Source organism: Triturus cristatus, chromosome 8 (assembly GCF_964204655.1).
Source record: "Triturus cristatus chromosome 8, aTriCri1.1, whole genome shotgun sequence".
Taxonomy (NCBI): domain Eukaryota; kingdom Metazoa; phylum Chordata; class Amphibia; order Caudata; family Salamandridae; genus Triturus; species Triturus cristatus.
The window spans coordinates 740,093,994-740,101,821 of record NC_140591.1 but is presented as its reverse complement, the minus strand read 5'-3'; the positions used below and the strand labels follow the sequence as shown (position 1 = coordinate 740,101,821).

The 7,828-nt window shown below is 40.5% G+C and overlaps 1 non-coding gene across 1 annotated transcript; it reads left to right on the top strand.

Annotated features, from left to right (window-relative positions):
- The first annotated feature begins 6,593 nt into the window (after positions 1-6,593).
- On the top strand, positions 6,594-6,666 carry TRNAV-CAC (transfer RNA valine (anticodon CAC)). Its single transcript has one exon. It is a non-coding gene; the product is annotated as a tRNA-Val (tRNA).
- The last annotated feature ends 1,162 nt before the right edge of the window (positions 6,667-7,828 follow it).

Sequence of the window (7,828 nt, the reverse complement as noted above, 5' to 3'; positions counted from 1 at the left end):
ACAGTTGTTATATTGTGTTGGCTATGATGTTTATAGGTGCCGTTTTGCCATGGAATTGTCCAAGCCCTGAAGATTATTTCATGCAATCTCGTTCCAAGAAAGGGAATTCTCTCAAAACACTAAAGTAATCGGCGTGTGGATGTATCTGTTGGTTCTCAGACCTTGCTTTCAAAAGAGCCCTGCAATCGGTTCACTGCTCACCTAGAACAAGCATTAACATGGAGAATTGTTGGCACCAACAGGAATCTTATTTTAGTGGAGTGTTTCTGGCTTTGAGTGCAGAGGCCCTCGGCTCAGTTCCAAGATGATCCTTCTCAAGGTGATGATACAAATGCATTGTCACCTTTACGTTTAATGTCAGAATCATTTATTTCCAGTCGGTGGTGTAAGAATGTTTGCAACAGTATGGCGATTTTTCCTAGCCATGCATGAATGAAAGCATATCACTCGCCTTTAGGTGTTTTTCTAATACATTTATATTTGCATCTTCCTTCCTAGCCTGCATGTTTTACTATCTTACAGGCTGCATGTAATAAGTATCACATCAGGGCCCTTCTTTTACTCAATTCACAACTGTTCTATCACGACATAGATAAGAAAGCTGCATCTGCTTTTGTTGTGTAGTGGTAATCAGATTTACCTGGCGTGTGAAAGCCCCATGCTTTGAAAGTACACAGTAACAAAGAAACCGATGACTTTTATAAAAAGGTGTCATGTGTGTCTCTTACTTTGCACAAAAAGTGCCAGAGATGACTTCATTTGCAGTCACTTGAAAAGTAGGGATTCTCCAATAAATGGTAAATGGTTGAAACAAATCTGAAGAAATGCATGACATACCTGTGTGTGTGTGTGTACGCATGTATGTATATATAGGGAGAGAGAGAGCGTCAATATAAACAGACTTTATTTCAATCAAGCTGTCTTTTCTATCCTTTAGGAGCAGAATGTTCTGATCATCAGCGCTCCAGAATGTAGTGTTTTCTTGGCAAGCATCACATATTGTGATGTGTTAGCTAAAAGTTCCATATCCTACAGACTGATATATTCCTCTGTACTTGTACCTTGGGGATACATCAAAACCTGGCATCATAAGCAGCTTTCTACTGCCACAGACTGGACAGCGAAACAATTTAAAATATCCCAGAAAAAGAAAATAAGCATGCTTAATCAGAGCTTTCTGGACAGGAAGGACATTTGAGCAAGTGAGGAATAAGCACTGCTTTTGTTAATTTGCATAGGCAGAATAGAGACTTCTGGGAAAAGGCCGAAATTACAGACACAGAAAATGGCTGCATCTATAGAGAACGCTAAGAAGTGTTGGCAGCTTTTCCTCTGACCCTGGCCACTTTTACAAGCAATCCTATGATAGTCAGCAGGACCCACCCTAAAAAGGAAGGGGCATCCACTTGGACCCTTTCCACCTTTTCTAAGTCTCGCCTGGTCAAGCCTCATTGAGCACTGATTGAGCAGATAAGCACATGTAATTCTCATTTCAGGAAGGTATTGGTTAGCTTGCTGCTAGCAGCTCAGTTATGTTATGATGTTAGAGGCTATGCAAGGAAAGCTTAAGTCCAGCATTATGCAGTTTTTATTGCCCCTTGCATTCAACAGGAAGATCTTTAGCTTAAATCTGTAGGTATTCACCTTGGGATTTCTATTGGCACAAAGTGAATGAGTATTTGAGAGAAAATGCACAATGTGTTTCTTATGTTGTTATGAACAACTTGTTACTCTTTCTCATTAAGCTTCAGCCACTGCAGAAATATATAAATAAGGGCTGACTTCCTGTAAGACGTGACCAAAGCTGGGACGAAAAAAAAGGAGACACTTGTAAATGATAGTGCTATCGTTTGAGAAAGGGTAAGTTGAGACTGACTTTCATGCGTATTCACAGACCAAGCATGATAAAGATACCAGCATGATCTTCATTGCGGGCTTAGAGCCGGTATTAGCTTGTGAGAGGTAAGAGGATTTTGAGGGCTCGTTGCTCTAGGGGTATGATTCTCGCTTTGGGTGTGAGAGGTCCCGGGTTCAAATCCCGGACGAGCCCTTTTCTTGGTACTCTTTTCAAGTAGTTTTGAAGTTTGCGTTTCAAAGCAAACATCAATTTGTTTTTTGCAGTAGTGGATAATTCTTTGCTAGAGTCTCATGCTTCAACCCTGCCCAGTCTGAGCTAATACCAAACATTTCTCTTGACGAATTTTACAAAAATTCTGGTCTTGCATGGCGCTAGAGTCTCATGCTTCAGCCCTGCCCAGTCTGAGCTAATGCCAAACATTTCTCTTTACGAATTTTACAAAAATTCTGGTCTTGCATGGCATGTACGAGCGTTCAGCTAGGGATGTCGGGCAGGTTGCATGAAAGAAATCTAAAGCCAGAGGCCCTTGGAATAGCCAGTTCTGAGCAGTTTCATTATAGAAAAATCAACTGTAAGTATCTGTTTCTGTAGTGTAGTGGTTATCACATTCGCCTCACACGCGAAAAGTCCCCTGTTCGAAATCGGGCAGAAACAGTTGTTATATTGTGTTGGCTATGATGTTTATAGGTGCCGTTTTGCCACGGAATTGTCCAAGCCCTGAAGATTATTTCATGCAATCTCGTTCCAAGAAAGGGAATTCTCTCAAAACACTAAAGTAATCGGCGTGTGGATGTATCTGTTGGTTCTCAGACCTTGCTTTCAAAAGAGCCCTGCAATCGGTTCACTGCTCACCTAGAACAAGCATTAACATGGAGAATTGTTGGCACCAACAGGAATCTTATTTTAGTGGAGTGTTTCTGGCTTTGAGTGCAGAGGCCCTCGGCTCAGTTCCAAGATGATCCTTCTCAAGGTGATGATACAAATGCATTGTCACCTTTACGTTTAATGTCAGAATCATTTATTTCCAGTCGGTGGTGTAAGAATGTTTGCAACAGTATGGCGATTTTTCCTAGCCATGCATGAATGAAAGCATATCACTCGCCTTTAGGTGTTTTTCTAATACATTTATATTTGCATCTTCCTTCCTAGCCTGCATGTTTTACTATCTTACAGGCTGCATGTAATAAGTATCACATCAGGGCCCTTCTTTTACTCAATTCACAACTGTTCTATCACGACATAGATAAGAAAGCTGCATCTGCTTTTGTTGTGTAGTGGTAATCAGGTTTACCTGGCGTGTGAAAGCCCCATGCTTTGAAAGTACACAGTAACAAAGAAACCGATGACTTTTATAAAAAGGTGTCATGTGTGTCTCTTACTTTGCACAAAAAGTGCCAGAGATGACTTCATTTGCAGTCACTTGAAAAGTAGGGATTCTCCAATAAATGGTAAATGGTTGAAACAAATCTGAAGAAATGCGTGGCATACCTGTGTGTGTGTGTGTACGCATATATATATATATAGGGAGAGAGAGAGCGTCAATATAAACAGACTTTATTTCAATCAAGCTGTCTTTTCTATCCTTTAGGAACAGAATGTTCTGATCATCAGCGCTCCAAAATGTAGTGTTTTCTTGGCAAGCATCACATATTGTGATGTGTTAGCTAAAAGTTCCATATCCTACAGACTGATATATTCCTCTGTACTTGTACCTTGAGGATTCATCAAAACCTGGCATCATAAGCAGCTTTCTACTGCCACAGACTGGACAGCGAAACAATTTAAAATATCCCAGAAAAAGAAAATAAGCATGCTTAATCAGAGCTTTCTGGACAGGAAGGACATTTGAGCAAGTGAGGAATAAGCACTGCTTTTGTTAATTTGCATAGGCAGAATAGAGACTTCTGGGAAAAGGCCGAAATTACAGACACAGAAAATGGCTGCATCTATAGAGAACGCTAAGAAGTGTTGGCAGCTTTTCCTCTGACCCTGGCCACTTTTACAAGCAATCCTATGATAGTCAGCAGGACCCACCCTAAAAAGGAATGGGCATCCACTTGGACCCTTTCCACCTTTTCTAAGTCTCGCCTCATTGAGCACTGATTGAGCACATAAGCACATTTAATTCTCATTTCAGAAAGGTATTGCTTAGCTTGCTGCTAGCAGCTCAGTGATATTATGATGTTAGAGGCTATGCAAGGAATGCTTTAGTCCAGCATTATGCAGTTTTTATTGCGCATTGCATTCAACAGGAAGATCTTTAGCTTGAATCTGTGGCCTAGGTATTCACCTTGGTATTTCTATTGGCACAAAGTGAATGAGTATTTGAGAGAAAATGCACAATGTGTTTCTTATGTTGTTATGAACAACTTGTTACTCTTTCTCACTTGTTACTCTTTCTCATTAAGCTTCAGCCACTGCAGAAATATATAAATAAGGGCTGACTTCCTGTAAGATGTGTCCAAAGCTGGGACTCACCTAGCTCACCTAGAACAAGCATTAACATGAAGAATTGTTGGCACCAACAGGAATCTTATTTTAGTGGAGTGTTTCTGGCTTTGAGTGCAGAGGCCCTCGGCTCAATTCCAAGATGATCCTTCTCAAGGTGATGATACAAATGCATTGTCACCTTTACGTTTAATGTCAGAATCATTTATTTCCAGTCGGTGGTGTAAGAATGTTTGCAACAGTATGGTGATTTTTCCTAGCCATGCATGAATGAAAGCATATCACTCGCCTTTAGGTGTTTTTCTAATACATTTATATTTGCATCTTCCTTCCTAGCCTGCATGTTTGACTATCTTACAGGCTGCATGTAATAAGTATCACATCAGGGCCCTTCTTTTACTCAATTCACAACTGTTCTATCACGACATAGATAAGAAAGCTGCATCTGCTTTTGTTGTGTAGTGGTAATCAGGTTTACCTGACGTGTGAAAGCCCCATGCTTTGAAGGTACACAGTAACAAAGAAACCGATGACTTTTATAAAAAGGTGTCATGTGTGTCTCTTACTTTGCACAAAAAGTGCCAGAGATGACTTCATTTGCAGTCACTTGAAAAGTAGGGATTCTCCAATAAATGGTAAATGGTTGAAACAAATCTGAAGAAATGCATGACATACCTGTGTGTGTGTGTGTACGCATGTATGTATATATAGAGAGAGAGAGAGCGTCAATATAAACAGACTTTATTTCAATCAAGCTGTCTTTTCTATCCTTCAGGAGCAGAATGTTCTGATCATCAGCGCTCCAGAATGTAGTGTTTTCTTGGCAAGCATCACATATTGTGATGTGTTAGCTAAAAGTTCCATATCCTACAGACTGATATATTCCTCTGTACTTGTACTTTGGGGATTCATCAAAACCTGGCATCATAAGCAGCTTTCTACTGCCACAGACTGGACAGTGAAACAATTTAAAATATCCCAGAAAAAGAAAATAAGCATGCTTAATCAGAGCTTTCTGGACAGGAAGGACATTTGAGCAAGTGAGGAATAAGCACTGCTTTTGTTAATTTGCATAGGCAGAATAGAGACTTCTGGGAAAAGGCCGAAATTACAGACACAGAAAATGGCTGCATCTATAGAGAACGCTAAGAAGTGTTGGTAGCTTTTCCTCTGACCCTGGCCACTTTTACAAGCAATCCTATGATAGTCAGCAGGACCCACCCTAAAAAGGAAGGGGCATCCACTTGGACCCTTTCCACCTTTTCTAAGTCTCGCCTGTTTGAGCCTCATTGAGCACTGATTGAGCAGATAAGCACATGTAATTCTCATTTCAGGAAGGTATTGGTTAGCTTGCTGCTAGCAGCTTAGATATGTTATGTTATGATGTTAGAGGCTATGCAAGGAATGCTTAAGTCCAGCATTATGCAGTTTTTATTGCGCCTTGCATTCAACAGGAAGATCTTTAGCTTGAATCTGTGGCCTAGGTATTCACCTTGGTATTTCTATTGGCACAAAGTTAATGAGTATTTGAGAGAAAATGCACAATGTGTTTCTTATGTTGTTATAAACAACTTGTTACTCTTTCTCATTAAGCTTCAGCCACTGCAGAAATATATAAATAAGGGCTGACTTCCTGTAAGACGTGTCCAAAGCTGGGACGAAATAAAAGGAGACCCTTGTAAATGATAGTGCTATCGTTTGAGAAAGGGTAAGTTGAGACTGACTTTCATGCGTATTCACAGACCAAGCATGATAAAGATACCAGCATGATCTTCATTGCGGGCTTAGAGCCGGTATTAGCTTGTGAGAGGTAAGAGGATTTTGAGGGCTCGTTGATCTAGGGGTATGATTCTCGCTTTGGGGGCTAGAGGTCCCGTGTTCAAATCCCGGACGAGCCCTTTTCTTGGTACTCTTTTCAAGTTGTTTTGAAGTTTGCGTTTCAAAGCCAACATCAATTTTTTCTTTGCAGTAGTGGATAATTCTTTGCTAGAGTCTCATGCTTCAGCCCTGCCCAGTCTGAGCTAATACCAAACATTTCTCTTGACGAATTTTACAAAAATTCTGGTCGTGCATGGCGCTAGAGTCTCATGCTTCAGCCCTGCCCAGTCTGAGCTAATACCAAACATTTCTCTTTACGAATTTTACAAAAATTCTGGTCTTGCATAGCATGTACGAGCGTTCTGCTAGGGATGTCGGGCAGGTTGCATGAAAGAAATCTCAAGCCAGAGGCCCTTGGAATAGCCAGTTCTGAGCAGTTTCATTATAGAAAAATCAACTGTAAGTATCTGTTTCTGTAGTGTAGTGGTTATCACATTCGCCTCACACGCGAAAGGTCCCCGGTTCGAAACCGGGCAGAAACAGTTGTTATATTGTGTTGGCTACAATGTTGATAGGTGCCGTTTTGCCATGGAATTGTCCAAGCCCTGAAGATTATTTCATGCAATCTCGTTCCAAGAAAGGGAATTCTCTCAAAACACTAAAGTAATCGGCGTGTGGATGTATCTGTTGGTTCTCAGACCTTGCTGTCAAAAGAGCCCTGCAATCGGTTCACTGCTCACCTAGAACAAGCATTAACATGGAGAAATGTTGGCACCAACAGGAATCCTATTTTAGTGGAGCGTTTCTGGCTTTGAGTGCAGAGGCCCTCGGCTCAATTCCAAGATGATCCTTCTCAAGGTGATGATACAAATGCATTGTCACCTTTACGTTTAATGTCAGAATCATTTATTTCCAGTCGGTGGTGTAAGAATGTTTGCAACAGTATGGTGATTTTTCCTAGCCATGCATGAATGAAAGCATATCACTCGCCTTTAGGTGTTTTTCTAATACATTTATATTTTCATCTTCCTTCCTAGCCTGCATGTTTGACTATCTTACAGGCTACATATAATAACTATCACATCAGGGCCCTTCTTTTACTCAATTCACAACTGTTCTATCACGACATAGATAAGAAAGCTGCATCTGCTTTTGTTGTGTAGTGGTAATCAGGTTTACCTGACGTGTGAAAGCCCCATGCTTTGAAAGTACACAGTAACAAAGAAACCGATGACTTTTATAAAAAGGTGTCATGTGTGTCTCTTACTTTGCACAAAAAGTGCCAGAGATGACTTCATTTGCAGTCACTTGAAAAGTAGGGATTCTCCAATAAATGGTAAATGGTTGAAACAAATCTGAAGAAATGCATGGCATACCTGTGTGTGTGTGTGTACGCATGTATGTATATATAGGGAGAGAGAGAGCGTCAATATAAACAGACTTTATTTCAATCAAGCTGTCTTTTCTATCCTTTAGGAGCAGAATGTTCTGATCATCAGCGCTCCAAAATGTAGTGTTTTCTTGGCAAGCATCACATATTGTGATGTGTTAGCTAAAAGTTCCATATCCTACAGACTGATATATTCCTCTGTACTTGTACCTTGGGGATTCATCAAAACCTGGCATCATAAGCAGCTTTCTACTGCCACAGACTGGAAGCGAAACAATTTAAAATATCCCAGAAAAAGAAAATAAGCATGCTTA